Genomic DNA, 25,702 nt, shown 5'->3' with positions numbered 1-25,702 from the left:
GGGGGGGGAGTTCCATCCACAGCGTTTGGGGAGTCTGGCCTGAGTCAGCACGGCTGGGCCGCCAGGGGTAAAGTTGTGGGGACGGCAGGAGCATTGAGAAGAAGGGGGTCGGGATCATGCCAGCAACTCCTCAGTAGCTCGGGTGGCTGCAAAGGGGATCTAGAAACTGCAGATCGTCATCCGCTCACAAACATGGGTCCTGGCCCCAATGCAAAAAAGGTTCCCGACCCCTGGACTAAACCAAACCCTTGATCCTGTCCCGCCAGCCTTTTTTCAAAATTTAGCAACTCAAAATGGGGGTGAGTCTTCGACACAGGTGCATTATCGTTGCCAGGAAATACGGTAAATCGAGCTGTTAGTACTTTAAAAATATTAATTTATCAGGATTACACTCCAACTCCATTTCATCGAGCATTTAGGATGCAATTATTCAAGGCTAATTATTTATTGAAAATGTTCTGTTATTGGATTATGAATTCAGCAGCGGATTAATAATTGTACATTTAAAAGTGAAGCAGATAATTAACAAACAAAAATTTAAATTTTTGAAATTTAACACCTATCTTCATCTCTATATTCCCCTCAAGTCCTAAAACTCTCCAAGATCTTGTGGTCCCTAAATGTAACCATCTTTTCCTTTTCCACACCGATAAGCGATCCCACATATTAACACATGCCTACACATACTGGGGACAATTTACACTTATACCAAGTATACAAACCCAAGTCAATTAACCTACAAACCTGTACGACTTTGGAGTGTGGAAGGAAACCGAAGATAGACAATAGACAATAGGTGCAGGAGTAGGTCATTGACTGTGATCATGGCTGATCATCCACAATCAGTATCCCGGTCCTGCCTTCTCCCCATATCCCCTGACTCCGCTATCTTCAAGAGCTCTCTCTATCTCTTGAAAGCATCCAGAGAATTGGCCTCCACTCCCTTCTGAGGCAGAGCATTCCACAGATTCACAACCCTCTGTGTGAAAAAGTTTTTCCTCATCTCTGTTCTAAATGGCTTACCTCTATGGTAACTGTGGCCCCTGGTTCTGGACTCCCCCAACATCGGGAACATGTTTCCTGCCTCTAGCTTGTCCACACCCTTAATAATCTTATATGTTTCAATAAGAACCCCTCTCATCCTTCTAAATTCCAGAGTATACGAGCCCAGCCGCTCCATTCTATCAACATATGCCATCCCGGGAATTAACCTCGTGAACCTACTCCCTCAATATCAAGAATGTCTTCCTCAAATTTGGAGACCAAAACTGCACCCAATACTCCAGGTGTGGTCTCACTAGGGCCCTGTAGTAAGATCTCGGAGAAAACTCATGCGGTTCCGGGGAGAACGTACAAACTCTGTACAGACAGCACAAATAGTCGGGATCTAACCCAGTTCTCAGGTGCTGTAAGGCAGCAACTCTACCACTGCACCACCGTGCAGCCCAGAAACAGTCCCTTGGGTTCTGCTGGCTATTGGAAAGCTTATAGTATAATCCTCTGAGCGATTGCATCTTTATATTTTTAATCACTACTCATATTATCTCAGTGACTAATCTCTCCAATATGTCCTCTCTGCGTGCTACTGTGACATTCTCCCTATGAGTAATGCAACTCCTTCGCCTCTTTTACCTCCCTCTAAATCATGTCTGAAATAGCAGAACCCTGGAACCTTGAGCTGCCAGTTCCTCTCACAACTAATTCTATCTATTGATCCAGGCTCTAACCTCAGCTACATTACCCATAATATCTCTTCCATTGAAATAAACTTATTTCAACCCATTCGCACCATGTTCATTAATCCGTCCTTGCCGGGCCTTCCTTTCAGAATTGCTTGTCATAACCTCTATGTTTCCATCAGTCTACTTTTTGACCTGCTGCTGTGCCACTCTTGGTTAAATACCTCAGTAACACGAGTGCACCTTCCTGCAAAGATATCGGTTCCCCTCAGGTTCAGGTCCAACCCATCCTTGTATAGGTCTGATCTGCCCTGGACAAGCACCCAATGTTTTATATAACTGAAATCCTTCCTCCTGCACCAGTTCCATGGCGATATATTGAACTGCAATATTTTTCTTGCCTCACTCGCTCATTGCACAGTTAGTATCCTTGAGATTACAACCTGGAGATCCTGCTTTTTTAACTTCCTAAATTATTTTTGCTGGACCTCATCTCCCTTCCTACTATGTCACAGACATTCTTGACTCTGGTATCAGGGAGGCGATACATCATCCGAGAGTCCCATGCACCCACAGAAATGCCTGTCTATACCCCTATCACTATTGTTTTTACCTTTTCTCCAAATCAAGACTTTTTAGAGCAAGTCAAATAGATGTTATATTTTAGATTTGACTAACACTGTTTATTTAACTGTGCAATTGGTGCCCTATTTTTTGAAACAGCTAAATTTGACTCCTACCCTTGGGACGTGCTGAAGAAAACTGTAAAGATATCCAAATTGAAAAGTAGGCCAAAGGTAAACCAGACTAAAGATTCTGCAATATACAGCAGTTCCCCTTAACGCACATAAAACAAACTTGGCATGCTGAACATTCAGGATCTTGGGAACTTGCCTTAGGCACAAAACATAGCCTTGACAGGCTTTCCTTGAAATATATCCAAACCAAGTAACAATTAACAAACAAAGATGCTGGCATGTATTCAAATGCCACATAAATTTTAGGATCTAGAATATTTTAAACAACAGGAGGGGAATGGGATATGGCTCAAAGTGGCGAACTGACTGGCTTTTGGAAAATAATCACGAAAACTATCCTGTCATCATAAGATTTGAAGAGAGAATAATCCAATGATTGCACAATATCCACACAAGTGGCAGACAATGATCACTTTGACAGAGGATCGAGATAGAGGATGTGTAATATTCAATGTTATTACCAATGCTCTAGACTCTTTATACGCATGACTGTAGCTAGTTATAACAGTTATAATGCACAGTTATAACACTATCTGTAAATCTGCCAATGATACCACTGTTGTTGAACGAATATCGGGCAATTTTCAAGTATCGCTAAGCTCTTTCACCAACTTCAAAAAGGTTTCTCCAAGCAACCATAAAATGTTCAAAATTAACCTCTGAAGATATATGAAATGCATGAATTTGTGATTATGTTAAGAGACATCAAAAATAATTAAGATGAGAGCAATCAACTCTTATCTCTCAAAAATCACTTAGCATTAAGCGATACTACCAGAAATTGTTGTCAAAACTTTTCTACATTAGAACGTTCAGTCCAAACTTAATCCTGCAAATTCCTTGCTAGAATTTACAGTTTCAGAACCAGCTGGCATTACTGGAAAACAGGCATCTTTAATATTGGCCAACTATGATAGCAATGTATCAAAATATATGGAGAGCTGGCAAGTCAACTTCAATGAAGACAGAGTTCTTTGAGGCTACACTTACAAGTCTGGACTAAAGACAGTCCTTTTAATCTTCTGGCAGCTTCCAAGTATTCACATTGGATGGTGTTTTAATTTAGTCCAAGTTTCTGGAATCAATCGCTCTTCTTGACAATTAGTTAATCGTGTTAATCTTAGCCCTGATACACAGTCTTGACTCGAAAAGTCACCCACCCTTTGCCCTCCACAGATGCGGCTTGACCTGTTAAATTCCACCTGCATTTTGCTTTTTACTCATGATTCCAGCAGTCTCTTATGTCACCTATTATTCAACTTTCTCTCTTAAGAAATACTGGACAGCAATAGCTCAATTTTCTCCTTCACGATCTTGTGCCTCTCCATCTTTCCCTGCTATGACTGCATATCTGGTTCACTTCTTCAATTCTTTGCTTTTCTTAAACATCACTACAAAGATGCTGCTGAGAAACCTCTCAAGCACGCCGCACCAATCCCCCAAGACACTGCTCAAGTCCTTACTTATGGACTATGGATTTATGTGCATAACCTTCTCTTAGATTGTCTCCACATTACAGTAGGCACAATTTCAGACAAACAAAAATAGGATATGGCTGCCCGAGACTTGGTAAGAATTTAACTCCAAATTTAACTTGTTTATTGTCATTTGTACCGAGGTACAGTGAAAGGTTTTTTGTTGCGTGCTATCCAGTCAGTGGAAAGATTATACATTATTATAATCTAGTCACCCACAGTGTACAGATACAGGATGAAGGGAATAACGTTTAGTGCAACATAAAGTCCAGTAAAATCAGATTAAAGACAGTCCGAGGGTCTCAATGAAGTAGATGGTAGCTAGTTGTTGCTTGGATGGTTCAGTTGCATGATAATAGCTTTATCATGATTTTTTTAATTCAATATTAATGATTTCCATTCACTTTTTGCTAGTAAACCACCTCCCCCTCCCCCCCTCCCACCACCACCACCACCACCACCACCACAACCACAACCACCCTCCCATTCCTTACGGAAACATGGTGGTTTTGCTAATGAACAGGTTAATCTAAAAGCACAGATAATCATCCAATATACTGGAACCACGGCAGTTTGAGAAATTGAATTAGGAATATTTTAAAGCATCGGGGAGTAAAATGCCAGAACCACTACAAATCATCAAGTTATCAGACTATTGATTATTGAATAAACATCAAGTTGTCAGAAAAATTAAGCTGGTTCTCTAGGGTCTATAAAGGAAACATGGTCTTCCTTATACTCAATTCTAGTCTCATATTTTCAGTATGCCAAGCTACACAGCCAGGTATTACCTTCATTTTGTAGCACATCTGAATCATGAGATTGGGAGTTCAATTTCCAATCCTGGACTGAATCCAGGTAGACACATAAGTGCCATCTTTTGGGGAAAAAACAATGCTTATCTAACCATTCACAGGAATGACTACCAATGTCTTGGTCAGGAGAATTCTTACCTACGAAAATAAGCCTGTCACATTGTGCATTACTATTCAACTGCATTTGTCTCTCAGAGTCATAGAGTCATGGAATGATAGTGTGATACTGCATGGAAACAGGCCCTTCGGCCCAACTTGCCCACACCGGCCAACATGTCCGAGCTGCCTTAGTCCCTCCTGAATGCATTTGGCCTGTATCCCTGTCTGTTTCTTAAATTGTGGGATAGTCCCTGCCTCAACTACCTTCTCTGGCAGCTTGTTCCATATCCCCACCACCCTCTGTGTGAAAATGGTACCCTTCAGGTTCCTATTTTCCTTCATCTTAAACCAATGTCCGCTTGTCCTCGATTCGCCTACTCTGGGCAAGTGTGTGCATCTCTGCTCTGCTGTGCATTAAGGGGAGTCACTCCCTTCAAGTGGAATTTGAAGTCTGAGATCAGTTTGATCCCTCACAGCGAGGGCTGGCAACTCAACAGAACCTCCTGCTATATAAAACTGTCATGATGGAGTGGCCAAAACAAGCCCCACCCTTGCCATTTTCCAACAACTTAATACTTATTTTATTTTCAGAAGACCTTTCCTCAATTACCACATGGGCCACAGGAAAACTAACTACAAGGAGACATAATAAGCTAGACCAAAAAAGAAAAAGAATAAAGAGCGATGTAAAAATCAAAGTAAAACTGGAGAGAAGTAGAAATATGGACTCACAAGGATAAGTGCTACTTGGGTGGGTTTAAACTAGATTGGCACCGTGACAGGATCTAATGTGGGCGAGGCAAGTGAAAGGCTGGAAGTCAGTATGGAAGGCGATAAAGGTTCAGTGGATACAATAGGCAGGAACTAGGCAGGGAGTGAGGAAGGATTGTTGGATTGAATTGCATATATTTTGAAGCGAGGAACCAGATGGGTAAGGCGGATGAACCTAAGGCGTAGATAGGTACGTGGATAAGACGTACGAAAGGTGGTTAACCTTCCGAGCCTGATCAAATATATCCGAGACCATTGTGAGAGGCTAGAGAGGAAATTGCAGGCACCCTGGCTGAGGTATATAAATCATCATTAGACATGAGTGAGGTGCCAAAAGACTGGAGGATGGCCAATGCTGTGCCACTATTTAAGAAGGGGTGCAAGATGCCTGAGAACTATAGACATCTGTGGTAAGCAAGTTACTGGAGAGGACTCCGAGTGATAAGATAATGTATCCTTTTGGATAGACACGAGCTGATTAAGGATAGTCAGCATGGTTTTATATGTGGGAGATTCTGTCTTAAGAATCTGATTTAGATTTTTTTTTTTTAACAACTAAGGCATTTGATAAAGTTCCGAATGGTAGGTTGCTCAGGGAGGTTACATCGCATGGGATCCAGGGAGAGCTAGCCGAATGGAGAGAGAATTGAATTCATGAAAGGAAGCAGAGGGTGTTGGTGGAAGGTAGTTTTTCGGACTGGAGAACTGTGACTGGTGGTGTGCCTCAATGATCTCTGCTGGACTCATTGCTGTTTGCGGTTTATATCAACAATTTGGATAAAGAATGCAGAAGGCAAGCAGTCAAGTGTATTGTAGATAGTGAAGATGATTATCAAAAATTACAGCCGGATCTTGATCACTCATGCAAGTGAGCTGAGGAATGGTTAATAGAGTTTAATGCAGATAAGTGCGTGGTGTTGCATTTTAGGAAATCAAACCAGGGCAGGACCATCACAGTGTATAACAGGCCGTGTGGAGTGTCGTAGAGGGATTTAGGAGTGCAGGTACATGGTTCCTTGAAAGTGATGTCACAGCATGGTCAAGAGGCTTTTTCCACATTGGCATTTATCAGTTAAGGTATTGAGTATAGAAGTTGGGATGTTATGTTACAGTTGTACAAGGCGTTGGTGAGGTCACATTTGGAGGATTGGGTTCAGTTTGGGTTAACCTGCTATAGGGCGAGGCTGGGCAGGCTAGGGCTTTATTCCTAGGAGCCCAGAGATGTGAGGGGTGAACTTAGAGGTCAAAAAGATCATATGGGAAATAGATAGGGTAAATGCACAATGTCTTTTATCCAGAGTTGGGAACTCAAGAACCAGAGGACATAGGTTTAAGGCAAGAAGGGAAAGGTTTAATAGGAATCCGAGGGGCAACTTTTTCACGCAGAGGTTATGACTATATGAAACGAGCTGCCAGTGCGGGTAGTTGAGGCATGTGTTGTAACAACATTTAAAAGATATTTGGACAGGCACAGGGATAGGAACTGTTTAGAGAGACATGGGCCAAATGTGAGCGGGTGGTACAAGTGTAGATGGGGCATCTTGGTCGGCGTCGGCATGGGCAAGTTAGGCCGATGGGCCTGTTTCTGTGTTGTATGACTCTAGTGTTAGACCTATGGGCCAAGCCGCATGGTCTTCAATTCTGACGCTCTCTATGAATTGATTAAGAAATGATTGTTATTTTAGTTTAGTGATACAGCGCAGAAACAGGCCCTTCGGCCCACCGAGTCCGTGCCGACCAGTGATCCCCACACATTAATACTATCCTATACACACTAGGGACAACTTACACTTTAACCAAGTCAATTAACCTATTTCCTTCGCTCCATAGATGCTGCTGCACCCGCTGAGTTTCTCCAGCATTTTTGTGAACCTACAAACCTGTATGTCTTTGGAGTGTGGGAGGAAACCGAAGTTCTCGGAGAAAACCCACGGGGTCACGGGGAGAGCGTGCAAATTCTGTATAGACAGCACCCGTACTCAAGTTTGAACCTGGGTCTCTGGCGCTACAAGCGCTGTAAGGCAGCAACTCTACCGTGCACCACTGTGTCACCCACGGTTGTATAATCTACATACATATTTTCTTTCCTTGAAAAGAATAAAGTGTCAAAGTCGTCATTTAATATTTAAATTGTGCCTATAATTGCTTGTGCAGGTATGGTGATAGTGGAGTTAGTAACATTTAGGGAAAAATGCATAATAATTGAGAATATCAGATATCATGAAAAGTGGCCAGTTAAGTGCCAAATGAATTCTAACTGCAAATAGGAACAACTTGATAAGTAAGCAGAAAGACACTAATGCACTGTAAATTAGGAAAACATGGGATAAAGAGTCATTAATGGGATTAATTTATGCAGGCACAGAATCCAAAATTAACAATGTTATAACTAAACTTGAATCATAGCTTTGCTAAATAAAATAATACTAAGCCTGATAATACTAAGTCTGATCCCTATACTTTCAAATGGATAGAAAAGGTTAAAGAATGCTTAGGCATGGATGTTCTCAGCAACTAAATTATCATAACTATCAGCTAACAATAAATAACTTGGGGTATTTTTTAAAGGAAATAATACATTTAAAAGTGATAAATGGGTTGGTCAAGGAAGATGTGGAGAAACTTGTTGCAACCTTGTGGACAAATCTGACAAATTGTGTTTATTTAAGGGCTGTGAATAGTGCTGGTGGTTTATTTAACCATATTACTTAAGGGGCTGTCCCACTTGGGCGACCTAATCCACGAGTTAAGAAGAGTGTCTTCGACCTTCAAGCTCGAGGGCACTCGCCTGGAAAGCCTCGAGCTGGATCGACCATCCGCGTTGAAACCGCGAGCTGGATCGACCGACTGACCGACCACACTCACACACACACACGCACAGCAAAGGCGGGGGCCAGGGAAAGCAGGGGAGCGGTCTGCGTGATGAAGAGGAAGTTAAACGGCTACCACAGTGTCCTTTAGAGAGCGCGGGGGGGAGGGGGAAGAGAGAGAGAGAGAAGGGGAGAGAAGGAGAGAGAAGGGGGGGGGGGATGGGGGGGGACACTTTTAAGAAGTATAATAAAGTTTAGTGGGCATTTTACCTGCCGGTCGGTTTTCCTTGGTCCTGAAAACTCCAATGAGCCAATCAAAATGACCGGTCAGTGAAGGAGATTGCCTACGGCTGCCCTCGACTGCCTGTAACTAAATAGCGACCCCTCTCCACTGCAATACGAGTAAAAAAGAACCATGCCGACTAAATTTTACTCGCGGAAATTTTTTCCAACATGCTGAAAAATGTTCTGCGAGCTAGCTGAGGCCACGCGTATTCAGGAACTTCCCTCGAGCATGAAGGAGAGTTCCAGCGACCTCATAGGACCTTCTAGGACCATGTGTCGGCCATGCTGAGAGTTTGAAGGTCGAAGACACTCTTCTAAACTCGCAGATTAGGTCGCCCAAGAGGGACAGCCTCTTTAGTCTGGAGTCACATATGACCAGATGAGGATGATAGATTTCCTCTCATGGAAGGTGTACATGAAGCAAATGTTCTTATTTCACAATTCAACAGCTTCCTGCTTATCAATACTAAATCTCATGTTTTTCTTCAAATTTTTGATTTATCTTATTATTTGAATTTATATTCCTCGGCTTCTGTCTTGAGATTTGAACTAATTTCACAGGATCAATTAATCCTGCCGCCTGTCCAAAAGTTAGGCATTATGTGATTAATAGTAAATGACTCAGGCAGATGTCTACATTGCTCACTAACATTCTAATGCCTTCACAGATGCTTTCAAGAAAAAAATACATGAAGAGCAAAGGCTTAGATGAGGTGAATGAAACTGAAAGGCAGTGTCGAACACCCATGCAGGTGAATTGGGCTGTATGGGCTGTTGATGCACTATTCTGAGTAATCCAATATATATCAAACGGTATAAGTAATAGATTCGAAATTTGCATTCCTGCTCAGTCACCTTAACTACATTGTATACGATTAGAATTTTAGCTGACCATCCAGCTGATACTAATGGACCATTTTTACTTGTTTTTATCTTTGCTCCGCTTATGTTCACTGACTGGCTACCTCACCTAAGTGTTTGCATGTGTCAGCTTCAGGTATAGCATCAGATAAAGGTATAAGCCCTTTGGATCAGATCAGATCGGCCCAACCAGCTCTCAAAAAATAAATGCACTGAAGCTCCGTTCAGTGGGCAAGAAAATGTTCATTGTTACAATCAGCCACATAACACCATCATGTTTAAAAATTTGCCCTGCACATTCGTTTAAACTTTGCCCCTTTCACCTTAAAGCTATGCCTTCTAGTCTTTGACATTTGCACTTTGGAGAAAAAATGTTCTGACTACATACGCTATCTATGCCTCTCACGTTTTATATCAGATCTCCTCAGCCTCCGTGCTCCAGGGAAAAGAATCCAGTTTGTCCAATCTCCAAATCTTAGTTTACAAGAGGCCTGTTCAAGGGTCTGATAACAGGGGGAAGGAATCTGTCCTTGAATCTGGTAGTACGTGCTTTCAAGCTTTTGTATCTTCTGCCTGATGAGAGAGGGGAGAGGGGAGAAGAGGGAACGACCAGGCTGAGTGGTCACTCGATATGCTTTCTTTCTTTGTTTTGTTTTGTTTTTCAATTTTCATAAGTAATCAAATAAGACTAGATCTTTATTATATAATGCACTACCTAAGGCACCCATGTACAATGAGTACAAAACCTTGTCTATGTTTCCAATTAGTACACAGTGAGCACGGTGACGAGGACATGCCAGAAAATGATTCAACTAAACCCATCCCAATCTGGTAGTTTTTTCACACAAAAAAACTTCATATATGAAAGCAAATCACTTAGTGGGATGTAGGTATATTTTTTAACAGCTTCTTTGTTGCTCAATTTTGAAAAATGACAAAAGGGTAGATTTGGCAAGAAAATGAGTTTATGATCACAACATGCACAAACTTTGCCACGTACCTGGGGTTCAGGGACTTAATTTTGGAGATGGCAAAATTGGTCGACATTTATCTACATCATTCATGACATAGCTCTAGCACTGAGCAGTTGGCAAAAGGAAACATTAAGTCAGAGAATTCATAGCACATGAATATTTAATGCTGAGGCATGCTGTGCCTTATTTTCCACTACTCAATATTCACAGCAATGGGCATAGGGAGCTTTGTGGGAGAGGGGAGGGGGGGGGGGGGGGGAAGAGTGGCAATCAAGGTTGAATGGATGAGCATTGCTTTGTAGAGGAATTGAAGCAAGCTCATGGACAAATAAATGAATTGCTGCAGGCCTTTATTTACTAACAGCAAAATTAACATTTTACTTAATAAGGTGGAAATAAGGAATACTTGTTCATTTACTACACTGGGCAGCCTTCCCATGTTGGCCATGCACAGTATTTGTCATAAAGCAAAAATGAATGGCATCTCCAGTACCCAAATAAGAAGCGCATTGATCAAATCTGTTGGACAAGACAAAGCAATCAAGGCAAATGGTTCCCAGAGTAAAGGTTCTAATCTTCATGCTTTCGTATGCCAAGACACAGGCAAATGTAATAGTTTCAATATGTTACATGCTGTAACATATTCTGTAACATGGGATTCGTGCTGGAGACATGGCAGCCATTAATGATTACCTATTCCACTTTGGGAAATATATTACATGATGGCATTAGACATGAATCTCATTTGTCAATGCCAAATAAGATGCAAAATATGCTTCCCAAACTGACCTGCACATTAGTTACCTACTTCTTCATTCAGAGCACAGTAACAAACACTATAGTTTGACCCCGAGGATAATATTAAATTTACCTGTCGCTGGCAAAGTTAACATTATACTTGGGTTTGCTGTCATTGCTCTTGTTATAAATGAGAATTTGGTCATGTTGAATCTACGAACCAGAGGCAGCTGTGCACTTCATTTGAGACGGCCATAGCTTTATTAGTTACTAGATCAAGTGGGACCCGTGGGGCCCCATCCCCCAACGTTGGAGGGGGGATGCGGCATCACACGGGAGGGCTGGTCCCCGAATGCAATATTCCACCACTCACCCATAGCCCTCGACTGAGTAAGCGTGGCTGAAGGCCGCCTCTGTCACACGCTCCCCTCCCCACACACACTCGCCCCCCACCCAGCAAGTTATGACGTCACAATGCCCTACTGGCTACAATGTTGCAATTGCAGAACACTGAGTCCTTCATAGGAAATGTCCTGAATCTGCCAGCCTTAAAGAGCAGCAGCACCTGTCTCTCTCTCTCTGTCTGTCGTGGGAGGGCGGGGGCAAAAATCTCACTCTCTCCTTACTCCCCTTGAAGCTGCTGATCCCAATGTCTCTGTCACCTCCTTTCCCCTACCCTCAGTCACTCAGTCCCTCACCTCTCTCCTTTCACACTCCCCCACTAAAGACAATGTTAAACATTTCTTCTCCTCCAATTCCCCACTCCGTCAACTCTCATAGCTTCTGTATTGGCAGCAGAGATCACATTGTGATGTCATTTTTGGTTTTCGGAATCTTCACGGCAGCTTGTGTAAATGAGATCCATTGTGATTGGACGACTGTGAGATGGCATTGTGACATCATCACTGGAAGCTGCTGGAAGAGTCTCCCTGTCAAAGGCAGTTAATTCTTTTCAAACTGGGCTTTTGTAAAACTTTAAATATCAATAACTTTTTAAAAATAGCATCAAATTTGAAGGGAATCTGATTATCACGACGACCGTAAAAATGTAAGATTCTGTAAAAATGTCAGCGCTACCACGTGGCGTTTTGACGAAGATACAAAAACACACACACACACACACACACACACACAAACACATACATACAGATACATACACACACATACAAGATGAGAGTTTTATAAGTACCGGTATATAGATAAGTTGTGAAAAAATATCTGAAACAACAAAACACTATAACAAAAATGCAATGAAACTCTGACCAAAAGGCTATTTAAAAACCTGCTTTGGTCCTGTTTTAAGGAGCACACCTACCTGATGAATGGAGTTTTAAATATTTCTACATGAACTCCAGGCGTTAATGACTACTTTGGTTTACTAAAAGCAGACTTTGGTTTACTAAAAGCAGAATGCAGAGCAGAAGGAAAGTAGCTCAGGGCTTTCTTTCAAATCATTGCCAGATGATCTCCACCAGATGTACATTTACAATTCCGACACAACAGTTTGTAGCATCTGTCCAAGGAACATTGGAAAATGGATATGTATACTGTCTTGGAGACAATTATTCACCTTACCACAAATCCTCAGAATAGTGTTCTATCAATCATTTATTATTTCATCAGCATAATCAAATGTGCGCTAAAGTTGGACTCCGGATCAAGATAGAACAAAATTCATTTGGCGAGCCATAAAATTGACCATAATCATTAACCATTGAGCTGGCATTCTACTCCAACTTGGGGGCACAAGTCCAAAAGATCCACAGGTCAGTTGCAGCAAGTTGCCAGCCAGCTTTCTAAACTGTTTCCCTGTCAAGTGCCTTGAGGAAAATGACCTTCTTTAAAGAGTGTCACATAGTTTAAAACTTAACTTGAATTAATCGATGGTCTGAAGTGTGTTAAAGTAGATTGTCCTCGGATGTACATTCTAACCTGTGGATGCTGACCTGAAATTGGATTAAAAACTCTTCATTTTGCTAATGGTTGGTATTCTCAGCACAAGATCACAAACACTTCCCCTAAAGTTCTTGAATCCAGATGCGAAAATACACAACCTTGAAATTTGCAGTGAAATGAAAGCAAACTAGGATTTATACATACCAATGAACTAATGTAAAAAAAAGATTAGTTCCTATAGCTAAATTAAAACCTTGGCCCTCAGTCAACAACACTTAAAATTAAATACATATACATGGTTCAAAGTATCACAATATTTCATCATGTGCATAGAAAATTTCAAGCTCCAAGATGTCTCTGGAAATGTATTCAGGTGAGCCTTATTTGATCTCCAATCTGCTCTAGTTGACAGCTAGGATGCAGGAGAAGCTCAGTAAACCGGTACAAGAAGAAACGCAGCTAATATTCCTGTCCAGTATCATTAATTCTAACACATTAGATTGATATTACAGTAGTCTTAGCCATATAGCTCCATGTTCAAATATCTTTGAGGTTTACAGAAAACCAACATCTGAATGCTGCCTATCCCGCAGTTACTCCAGCACTTCGTGCCTATCATTGGTTTAAACCAGCATCTGCAGTTCCTTCCTACTATGTGCAGTGGTCATCAAAGCTCAACTGTTGTCAAAGCCCAGTATGTGTATCCAGCAAGGAAGTGCAATCCACTGAAGGTAAAATTGGTGTGGCAAAATTACATTAAAAAATAGTGTCAACTGAAAAGTCATTTTAGATGCAGTATACAACTTGCTATAGTTTCAAATGCAAAAACAATTGTTGTAGAAAAAATCTTACTTACTTTTCACTTAAGGCCTAGCTTAAACAACCTCAAATTCATCTCTCTAAATCCAGTGATTTTGTGAGTAATTTCCGACTGAATGACTGGATTTACAAAACAATTGCTAGATAATTCTTGATACCATATGCTGCAGAGTTCACTTGAATTGCAGCAAGCACAGGAAGAACTTATTAAGATCGGGGGAACAGTCAGCATCCACTGGAAGAAGCAGGTAGGATTTTCAGTCTTTGACACTGGACTCAAACCTATGCATGGCAAGCTACCCTCCACAATCTTGGCATCAAACTGAAAATAGTTTGAGGCAGCACTTGACAGCTCAAAATTAACGCCTTTGGAGCAAAATCGATGCTGAAGTGTTAAGACGTTGCAAAGAAATACTTCTAAGAGTAAATCCATGACCTCATCTCCCTTATCTCGAGTGGAAAGCCTGCCGGGTGTTTGCAGAGATGAAAGGAGATATCCAGAATAATCCAAAAACAGTAAACAATACTCAGCAGACAAAGCTACATCGATGGCAAGAGAAATTGTTAATATTTAAGATTGAAAACACTGTCAGAAATGGACAGTCAATGGAGAAATTGTTCAATGTCAGAACAAGCTCAGCTAGATGAATGGGTGTGTTGGTGGAGAAGAACTGCTCAAGGAAGAAGCAGAGGGCTGTCAGACCATCCTGATGTGGGACAATGGTGCAAGTCGATGGTAAATACGAGACTGCTGGGGCTGGGGAATGGGATTATGTTAAAATTGCAGTGGACATCATAAGTGTTACAGATATAAATGGAAGGGTACTGGCCCAGAGGAGAAAGAAGAGTTTAGGTTTGAAGCCTGGTGGGAACAGATTTTAAACAAAGGAACTACGAAAATCCACAATTAATCCCATTTGTAGATTTTGGGCAGGAGATAGAAACAATCTGCGCGGAGCTGGTACACTACAAGGCTGGAAGATATAGAGGGAAGAACTCACAAGGAAATTAGGTCAGTGTGCATTGGAGATGTTAAGGCTTAATGTTTGATGGCGGGGTCTAAAAGGGAAGTATGAGATGTCTTAGAGTCAGAGTCGTTCAACACGGAAACAGGGCCTTCAGCCCAACTCATCCGTAATTTGATAAACCTCTATAACATCACCTTTCAGTCACCTGAACTCCAAGGATCAAAGTCCTAGCCTGTCCAACCTCTCCTTATAGCTCAAGCCCTCATGTCCTGAGAGGATTCTTGTAAATCTCCTCTGCACTCAGAGCTGACATCTGGCCTTAGCAAGGTAGAAGTCCGTTTGCCAGACCATAACAGCAATGCCGTTACCAGCAGTTTTGATGAAGATATCAGGGTTAGTTCTTATGAAATAGAGTGCTGCAGGTTCAGATTGGGGTAGTTTGGAGCATGAAAAGAGAGTGAAAAAGTCAGGACAGTCAATATTGCATCAGAATTCCACCGGGTGGCGCCTGCAATAGCTGCCTCGCCAACAGTCTGTCTCGTGCCTTTCTTCTTTGTTGTTTTATAGTATGTATTAATTGGATGTTTTAATGCCCTTCAGCTTTGTTTTATGTGATGGGTTGAGGGGGGGTTTGGGGAAACTCATTTTAATCTCTTACCTCGGCGGAGATGCAATTTTTTCCGTATCGTAGCTCCATCCACACTGCGGCATAACATAGTGGAGTTGGTGGCCTCTTGCTGGAGATTGACTTCGGGAGCTCCAACCGCGGGAGCCTGAAGGACTTAACATCATGGAGCTGGTGATCCCTGTTGGGGATCGACCTTGGAGCTCCAACTGCGGGAGCCTGCGGACTTTAACATCGTGGAGCTCTCGGTCCCTGGTTATGGAACGATTTTGGGAGCTCCAAGCCGCAAGAGGTTCGACCACACCGACGCGGGGGCTTTGATCTCCCCGACACGGGGTCTTTGATCGCTGGCTGCAGGAGCTTCGATCGCCCCGACTGCAGATGGTTCGACTACCCCGACCGCGGGAGAATAAAGAGGAAGGAGTTTAGACTTTATTGCCTTCCATCACAGTGAGGAATGTTAACAATGACTTCCATCACAGTGAGGAATTTTATGTAGTTGTGTGTCTTGTTGCTTTTTTTTTAGTATGCCTGTATGGTAATTCGAGTTTCACTGTACCTTAATTGGTACATGTGACAGTAAACAGACCTTTGAACCTTTGAATTGTCAATAAATGGATCTCAAGAGGGCAAGTGTCCGCAAGCAGGGATACTGAAGAAAGACCTGAAACGTCACCTATTCCTTCTCTCCGGTGCTGCTGCCTGTCCCGCTGAGTTACTCCACCATTTTATGTCCACCTTTGAAATAAGCCAATGCGCAGTGAAGAGTCTTGACCAGTGAAATGGGCACAGAGGCTGAGATGGTGAAAGAGTTCAAAATTATGTCAAACTAAGAATTTATTATGATGAGACACAGAGGACAAAGTTGGGCCCTAGGCTAAAGTCTGCTCACAGAGAAAAACATCAAACATGTCAGGGAGTGGGGTTTGACAAAAACAAAGGGGAGAAAGAACCAGAAAAGTAATTGAATGCAAGACTTATTGGAGTTTAAGATCCTTGACATCTGAAACAAAGGAGAAAGTTGTCTATTGCAATTCAGAATGTGCAACGTCAATGTGGAATTCCAGACCACATCAGCTTTGAGATGGAGCGAGTCAGTGTCATCCCTGAGAAAGTCCTGGAGCATAAATAAGCTGTGCATAACATTGAATGGAGATCTGAGTTTGCAAAGCGAATGATGCCTTGAGACAAAACAAACGATGCCTTGAGTAATTTGAACATTCCTGTGTGGGGCAGAATTTCTGTTGGAGCCCATTTGGAATAAGTTGGAGCTGGACATATTTGCTTCAGAAAGAGACGTGGTTGTGGAAGCAGGTTTTGATCAATACCTTATCAAAGTCAACAAGGGAAACTGCACTGCCGGTGAACAAGACGAGAGAGGCAGACAGAAAAAAGCCTGTCATAGAGCAGAGTGGAGCTTGTGACAAAGGATCTTCAATCTGAAACAGTTAATCTGTTCCTTTTCCCACAAATACAGCCTGACCTGATGAGGTATTTACAGCATCTGCCTGTTTTTAATTATCGAGGAGACACCCAGTTGTGGCAATTATGAAGGATTCCCTGCCATCTTTAATAGGAACATCCTCATCAACCACCTTTCCGCACCATATTTCTAAACTAAACTAAACCTTCTCCAAATGGGTAATACAGTTCTTCCAGAGTTACAGTGTGGAGTCCATACATCAAAATGTATAATTGACCTGATCTTTATGCAAAATTTCAAAAGGACATGTAGGAAGCAGTAAGAACCATTGTGCATGGTCTTTTTCAACCTCTCAAACCTTCAACCAACAGAGGTTGATAAAATTGGCAATGGTAGAAATTCATAAGCATTCCAGTTTTGTTTACATTTGTATATTTAGTTTAGTTTAGTTTAGAGATACAGCACGGAAACAGGCCCTTCGGCCCACCGCGCCGACCAGCGATCCTCGCACATTAACACTATCCAACACACTCTAGAGACAATTTACACTTTAAACAAGCCAATTAACTTACAAGGCTGTACATCTTTGGGGTGTGGGAGGAAACCGAAGATCTCGGAGAAAACCCACGCAGGTCACGGGGAGAATATACAAACTTCGTACAGACAGCACCCGTAGTCAGGATCAAGCCCGGGTCTCCGGCGCTGCAAGCGCTGTAAGGCAGCAACTCTACCGCTGCACCCCTGTGCCGCCTGAACACCATAGAAGGGTATTCTATGCATAATTTTTCAAGCAAGCAATATTACACTATATTTGCTTATTACTGTCAAGAAAATAAAAGACAAATGAATGTCAATATTTGCTGGCTTCCTGTAAGGTCGACACTATTTAAAATTATTTCATCCCACTTGCACAAGATTCAGCAACATACAACCTCTTCGCAATTCTAAAGAAGTTATGATACAATAAACAACTATTAACCATTGAGCTAAAGGCTGTAAAAAAATTCAGACAAACTGTAGAATATCACTCATCACCTGCAGAAGCAACCGAATGAACTCAGAATGATGACGAAGGATGATAACGATGAAAGCCACGCAGAAATGGAGGTGGCATGCAGCAGGGGTGGAGTGCAGCAGGGATGAAGTACTTATCATAGCAGCAGTCAAAATAATTCAAATCATGACTGCAGAATAGAATTATGTCTGAGGATAAACACATAAAGGAAAAGAAGATCTTGGCACAAAAGGCAAGGTAGAATAGAAATGTAAAGATTTTTTGGAAGGTAGAAACAAATTTTAAAATGTAATTGCTGTAACATTGTAAAATTAATAATACGAACAGTAATGATAGTAGAGAAGATGCAGGTTAACCAGAAAAAATAAATGAAATTTGATTGCCAAATCACTATATTTCCTCTACGAGAATAAAATAGCATCCAATGCAGATTATTAAAAATGATATAAATAGTAAATTTGTCAGATAATTTAATACTTCACCCAAACTATACTCAGTCGAGTAAATGTAAATTATAAGCAGAAATTAGCGCTGAAAATAAATGTTATTTGGTCCAATGCAGTACTTCTTTAAAATCAACTTTAATATTCATTACTCAACATTCAAACTGCATTAATTCTAGCCAATGATTTAGAATATAATATGTACAGTAGAAAGATATTCAGTACTTAATAGTTAAATGCTGTGTTCAATTCATTGGACCATTTTGCCAGTATATTTTTCGTACACCAACCTACAAGGTAACCAAAATGGTACAAAGCAAAAGCTACAAAAATAATTGATTTTTCTGAAAAAAATCAAGGAACAGCCCAAATAAGACCAAAACAATTACTCAAATACAAAATTTTAAATACTGTGTCTTGTTCCAGTTTAGAAATCCTAACAGTGGTGCCTAATTCCACCCCTCACTAGGGAACAATTCATTCATGAACACAGCACATCTGGAACCTTTGACAGCTATGGTACATAATCAACAATTAAGCTTCTCCAGGAATGTGTTCCTGTTCTCTCTTTCATTTAGTTCTATGACAAATGGTCTCTTGCCAACTGACTTCTCTGTAGCCTTTTCATTATTCAAACACTATTTCACTAGGATGACAAGACAAAGAATGTCATGCAAAACGTGCAAAAAATTAAATGAGAGCAGAAAAATAATATTTCTATAAATTGAGACACTGGCTTCACTTTATAATTCATAAAGATGAATGTATCTCTATCATCATGAAGCAACAGTTATACATGGAACTTGCCACTAACATATTTTTCAAGCACCTAATTTGGACATTTCCCTCATTTCATTCTTTCCCCTCACAATGCAAATATGCTTTTTAAAAAAAATACGGATCAACAGGGCTGGTTTGGATAAGATGATAAAACTATTCTCTTTAATCCTTCCTCGGAACAATATCAGTCCCGCACTGCAGCTACAATGAAACTACAGCCACATGAGTATGGTCCTACATTTCATGGACTTGAATCTCATTATTTTCCTTTTGGCAAAACAGTCTTAATTACACTCAGCTCTTTGCCTGCATTCCGCAATAATAACCACCATTTTGTTTCCAGCGTATACCAGACAGATTTGCCATTCTGTCTTATTAGCATATTGTCTAATTTAGGCATAAAGCCATTGAAAAAGGCACGTGCGGCAAATGGAGATTTTATCATGGGAGCAAGTTTTGCATATGCTGCACTGGTGGCATTTGATCTACAGGTCTATAACATCAGCCTAGTACCTTTTGTATTCCTGTTTCTCAGTCTTAAAGCTCATTTCACTGTTTCCTTCAATAATAAATTTCAAAATCTACACCAATATTTTCAGCACTTCTCCTTAGTGATTCTATACAACATGCTGTGTCATTTGTATTTCTCTCTTCCTTGCTGCCCTTCTGTGAATACCAATTAAATAGCACACTTGTGTTGCAATTTTAATTCTAAAGCAAAGATTAACCCATTTTCTCTGTCTTCCCAATTTTGTCCTTGCTCAATAAAGCCAGCCTACCTCCCACTTTACATCTGTTTTGCCTGCCGTGATGATGTACTGGTACCTAGAAAAATATGACAGAAGAGAAAGCTATACGGAGATACAACCCTTTGCAATCTCCTAACTGCAAACTATTCCCCAGAAGAAATGTGATTGCCACCCACCTTTTTGCCTTGCTCACCGTGAAGATTACACATATTCCACTGAAGGAGCCACTGCAGCATTTTCAGCACTAGACAAAGGCGGCAGCGAGCTGGTGTAAAAGCAGAACAAATGGAACAAAGCAGCAGGAGCTCCAGCCATTTACTGCAGTCGTTATGCATTGAGTACAGTGCTTTCAACACCACCAGGTGTCTACGTAAAACCTTGCAGCTGCAGTGGGATAGTTAATATCTTTACGCCAAAACATCTCATTTCCTTCACACATCTTAACCCTTTCACCAACAAAACAGCTAAAAATCTTGAGGTAGATGCTACTACACAACTGAAGAACATATCAGACATTAATGTTATAATAGTTTGATCTGGTGCATAAGATAAAACAAATGGACGTTTAATGACTATTTCTAACCGATCTCCATTTTCCAATTCAATTCATATCAGTTCTACCTAAAGATGGGACAGTTATACATCCATTTCACTGGTTGTTACTGTGGGTTCAACACCATGAAAACCATGAATTTTCTGTCATCATCAAACAGTCTTTCTTGCAATCTGTTCTTGTATTACCACAAAGTCTATACTTATACCATGCCCTGTAAGGTGGACCAGCAGCTGTATTATTCTGAAGATAGACTCAAGATGCTGGAATAACTCAGGACAGGCAGCATCTCTGGAGAGAAGGAATGGGTGACGTTTCGGGTCGAGCCCCTTCTTCAGACTAAACCAGACTGTCACGCTGAGTTAATCCAGCATTTTGTGTCTATCTTCGGTTTTAACCAGCATATACAGTTCCTGCCTGCACAGCTGTATTATTCTCCCTTGCACTGCAAACATGTTTAACTTATGCTTTGTAATTTGAAGTGTTAACTCAGCATATGTAAAGTTCTGGCAGACACCTACACCTCCCATCCTGCAGCACAGAACATCAGGTTGTCACAAGAAATGCACAAGATTAGCAAGTTACATACTTGTAGTGCTTTTATTTCTGTAAAAAGTTTTAAAGCACTATGTGTTTCTGTTGGGGGCGGGGGGGCAAAAACAAACATTCAACAAACTACACACGTCTGCAGTGCCTACACCCAAATCTCAACTTACATATCAATCTCATTAACATACAATGTGTACATGACAAAATAATATCTGCAGTTTACCTAATATTAAAATAACTTGTGTGGCAGGTCCTTATTTACTGTCTCTGTTTAAGGGCCTGTCCCACTTTCCCGAGTTATTCACAAATTCTCCCGAGATATTTACGAATTCTCCCGAGTTTTCAAACTCGCTTAATGTTCATAACGAGTTTGTAGGAGGCCCTGGATATATCGTAGTGACTCGTTATGCTAGCCGTAGGTACTCGGGGCATCAGGTAAGTCAGCATGTTTTTTCAGCATGATGAAAAATGTCCACGAGTAAAAAAATAGCCCCGAGTACCTACGGCTGGTATAACGAGCCACTACGATATTTCCACGGACTCGTTACGAACATTCTGCGAGTTTGAAAATTCGGGTGAATTCGTGAATAACTCAGGAGAATTAGTGAATAACTCGGGAAAGTGGTACAGGCCCTTACATAACCCACCCAGAACTTTAAACTTGACTGTTATATGAAGACATGTCCTACTTATACAGCAGCAATGACAAGAAGATGCTTGCTATTTGATAAATTATTTAAGCAAAACACCTAGCAATGCTGGCAAAATGGCAGAAACCTTCAACAATTTAAGGTTCCACAACCACCAATGAAAGAAATGATCAGTTATTTTATCTTAATGGTGTCTGCTATGCCTAATCACCAGAGAGCAACAAGTTATTTCAATGCTCTCAACCAAACCACCATTTAGTTGCTCATGGGAGCTGAGTTTGCTGTGTACATATTGGTTATTACATCAGTGATTTCAAAAACAAAATACATTGGGTTTGTAGCACTTTGGGGCATCCTGAAATTGTGGAAGGCATTACACAAATGATAGCTCTTCCTCTTTATCAATGCTGAAAAAACTTCAGCATGTTATTGGCCCATGAAAACAAAATAATTAACAAGTTCACAGACACATCAATTAAAAAGATTTCAAATGGGACTATTAAGGTATAGATAACAAAATAATGCTAGCAACAAAACAAAAACAGAAGCGTATATGGAATAGAAGGAATAGACCATTTAGCTCACATTTACCTCCCATCCCTGCTCTGCCATTCAATAAGACTATGGTTAATATTTTACCTCATGCCATAAATATTAAATTATGTTCTTGCATTGGTATTTTCCAGAAGGATACAACAGGTAAACTTGAATGTGAGAAATGGGCAATCAGTTCAATGAATTCATCAGACCACAAAAGTTCTGGGCCAAATTAACAGTATTGATGTACATTTAAGAAAATCTAGCAAAGAAACAGTAGGGACTGTGGATTTCAAAGACTATGCCATTACTACATATATTTAGTACATCATGGAAAAGGTTTAATGTCAGAATGCTGGTGGATCATTTATATTATATCTCTTTTTAAGGAGGCTAGAAAATGTCAGGGTATGTATAAATCAGCCAGTTCAACATCAATAGTAAGATGGATGTTGGAATTGCTACCAAAGGAGGGAATGTAAAGGGCCTGTTCTACTTACGCAATTTTTTCGGCGACTTGCCGGCACCCGTCATAGTCGCACCAGGTTGCCGAAAATGTTCAAAATTTTGAAAATCCAGCACGACTTTTTGGCGACCACTCATGGCCAAACAGGCGTCACCCAGTGACATGATATGGTAACCCATTATAGGCTGCTGCATAAGATCAGAGAATCAGTTACTAGGAACGGCAGAATGAATTTCAGTCTTCAGGAAAGAAAGGAAATTGTTGGACTAAAAATCACAGTACCAATTCACAATGGAAGAAGGCAAGTAACATCTTCCTCAAGGATCAGTGTTGGGTTCAATGTAATTTTATATTAATGCTTTTGTTGGAATAAATAATTGGCAAATTAAAATGAGCACAGTGAATGCAAGGTAGTACATTTTGGCAGGAGGAGCACTGTAAGTGTAAATTATACCTAATGGATTTGGATGGGGAGTTTATGTGTATGTGAAAGGGAATAGATTATAGGGAAATGAGTGGGGAAATGTGATTGATGCAAATCTAAGTAGGTCTGAGGAAAAATTAATCTCGGCATATAAATACGTCAATCATTGAAAGCAATATGGCAAGTTAGAAAGTTAATTTATAAATATAATCCAAATACTAGGGCTTATTTCAAGTGGTGCAGGTTTGAAGTGTTAGCTAAACCTGTACCAAACTTTGGTTTGACCGCAATTAAACCAATGCACACTATTCCTCTCATCATATTGTTAAAAAGATAGGCCATTATAAAGTGTGCAGAAAAATACTTCAAGGAGGATACGATAATCACAAAGATAAGCGTATCAGAAGAGGGTGAATAAATGGATTCTCTCTTTCCTGGAGAAAAGGAAGCTGAATGTTCAGCAAATAAAAAGATTTTGATATAGTGGATAGAGAGATTGTTCCCACTTTTGGGAACGAATATAACTGGAGGCAATTAATACATGAAATTCAAGCACAAATTCAGAACAAACTTTGTGAAGTAGTAATCGGTCACCCCAATTTCCTCATGCATAGAAGGAATTTGTGCTGCTCTGATAGCAATTCCATCATTTTCCAACTTTGTTCGTTATTCATGTCCTTCCCCAGTTACGAACTCCAGACTCATGTACAGCTCATACACATGAACAAATGTTTGGAGATGGGTGGGATGGATTTGCCACTGCTGTAGGCTTGTAGACATTGTTTGTTATGTGGGAACTCGGTTTGCGCCAACATCTGAATGGTTCAGTTAAGCACCCCGATTTAACTACACAGTGTCCTTGGTTGGTCTAGTTTTATTAAAATATATATTGCTGGGTGGTCACATTACCAATTTGCAAATCGATGAGCAGCTCTCAGAAATACAAACCTGGAGAGGCATCTACAATCTACTAAGGTCATAAGTGATAGGAGCAGAATTCAGCCATTTGGCCCAACAAGTCTACTCAGCCATTCAATCATGGCTGATCTATCTCTCCCTCCTAAACCCATTCTCCTGTTTTCTACCGATAACCTCCAACACTCATACTAATCAAGAATCTATCTATCTCTGCCTTAAAAATAAAAATAGCCTTCCGTGGCAACTAATTCCACAGATTCACCACTCTCTGACTAAAGAAATTCCTCCTCATCTCCTTCCTAAAAGAACGTCCTTTAATTCTGAGGCCATGACCTCTAGTCCTAGACTCTTCCACTAGTGGAAACATCCTCTCCACATCCACTCTATCCAAGCATTTCACAATTCTTCACATTTCAATGAGGTCCCCCATCAATATTCTAAACTCTAGCGAGTACAGCCGAGTGCCAACAAACACTCTTCATTCGTTAACCTACTCATTCCTGGGACCATTCTTGTAAACCTCCTCTGGACCCTCTCCAGAGCCAGCACATCTTTCCTCAGATATGCTGCCCAAAATTGCTCACAATATTCCAAATGCAGCCTGACCAGAGCCTCAGCATTACTTCCTTGTTTTTGTATACAAGCCCCCTTGAAATATTTTTATTTTATTTTATTTTATTAAAATGCTAGCATTGAATTTGCTTTATTTACTACCGATCTGACTTGCAGATTAACGTTTTAGGAATCCTTCACCAGCACTCCCAAATCCCATTGCACCTCCAATTTCTGGATTCACTCCCCATTTAGAAAATAGTCTATGCCTTTATTCTTACTACCAAAATCCATGACTCCACACTTTGCTAAACTATATTCCATCTGCCACTTCTCTGTCCACTCTCCCAACACATCCAAGTCCTTCTGCTTACCTGCTTTCTCTACACTACCTGACCCTCCACCTATTTTCGTATCATCCGCAACGTCGTATATCATTGTATTCTCCCTCAATTGCATATTAACTCCCCATCCAGATATACTAAAGATAACTTACACATGCCTATTTAATTCCCAAACAACATGTCCTTGAAATATGGGAGAACATTAAAGCACCACAGAAAACCCAGTCACAGCGAAAACATGCAAACTTCACAGAGCACACTGTACGTCAGGCAGGATCAAACAGTCTCTAGAACTGTGAGACTGCAGCACAGTGTGCAGTGCCACTTTGCTGTCCTTTCTCCAAATGAGTGATGAGAATATTGAACTCATTACTATAGGGAGTTGATGGATGGAATAATTGAGGTACATACAAGGAAAGGTTGGACAAGCATGAGGGAGGAGGAAATAAAAGGAAATGTTGACAGATTTACATGAAGAACAATGGGAAGAGGCTCAACTTGAAATAAATCCCAATATGGACAGATTGGACCAAATGAATGGTTTCTGCACCATACATTCTGTGTAATGAAGCATCCAAATAACAAATATGCTGCCTATCCACAAAATATTATTAACCTTCACCACAAGTTTTTATATGCACTTCTTCCATAAGGAACATCCATAACCACTTTATAAAAAGGAATAAATTGGCAGACTATAATTCCACATAGTGTTGAAACAATAAT

General features: G+C 40.7%; 1 protein-coding gene across 15 annotated transcripts in view; it reads right to left on the bottom strand.

Annotated features, from left to right (window-relative positions):
• tanc2 (tetratricopeptide repeat, ankyrin repeat and coiled-coil containing 2) overlaps positions 1-25,702 on the bottom strand; it is a 438,455-nt gene that overhangs the window by 316,246 nt on the left and 96,507 nt on the right. The window contains exon 1 of one of the 15 annotated variants that reach the window (XM_033035130.1): positions 20,160-20,432. The exons of the other annotated variants lie outside the window; for them this stretch is intronic. The gene's annotated coding sequence lies outside the window, so the exon portion shown is untranslated. Of the gene's footprint in view, positions 1-20,159; positions 20,433-25,702 lie in introns of those variants that run through there. 15 annotated transcript variants of the gene reach the window in all.

The sequence above is a fragment of the Amblyraja radiata genome, chromosome 16 (genome assembly GCF_010909765.2).
Source record: "Amblyraja radiata isolate CabotCenter1 chromosome 16, sAmbRad1.1.pri, whole genome shotgun sequence".
In the NCBI taxonomy this organism is placed as follows: domain Eukaryota; kingdom Metazoa; phylum Chordata; class Chondrichthyes; order Rajiformes; family Rajidae; genus Amblyraja; species Amblyraja radiata.
Note: the sequence above shows the minus strand (reverse complement) of the source record. Positions and strands in the feature narration are given on the sequence as shown.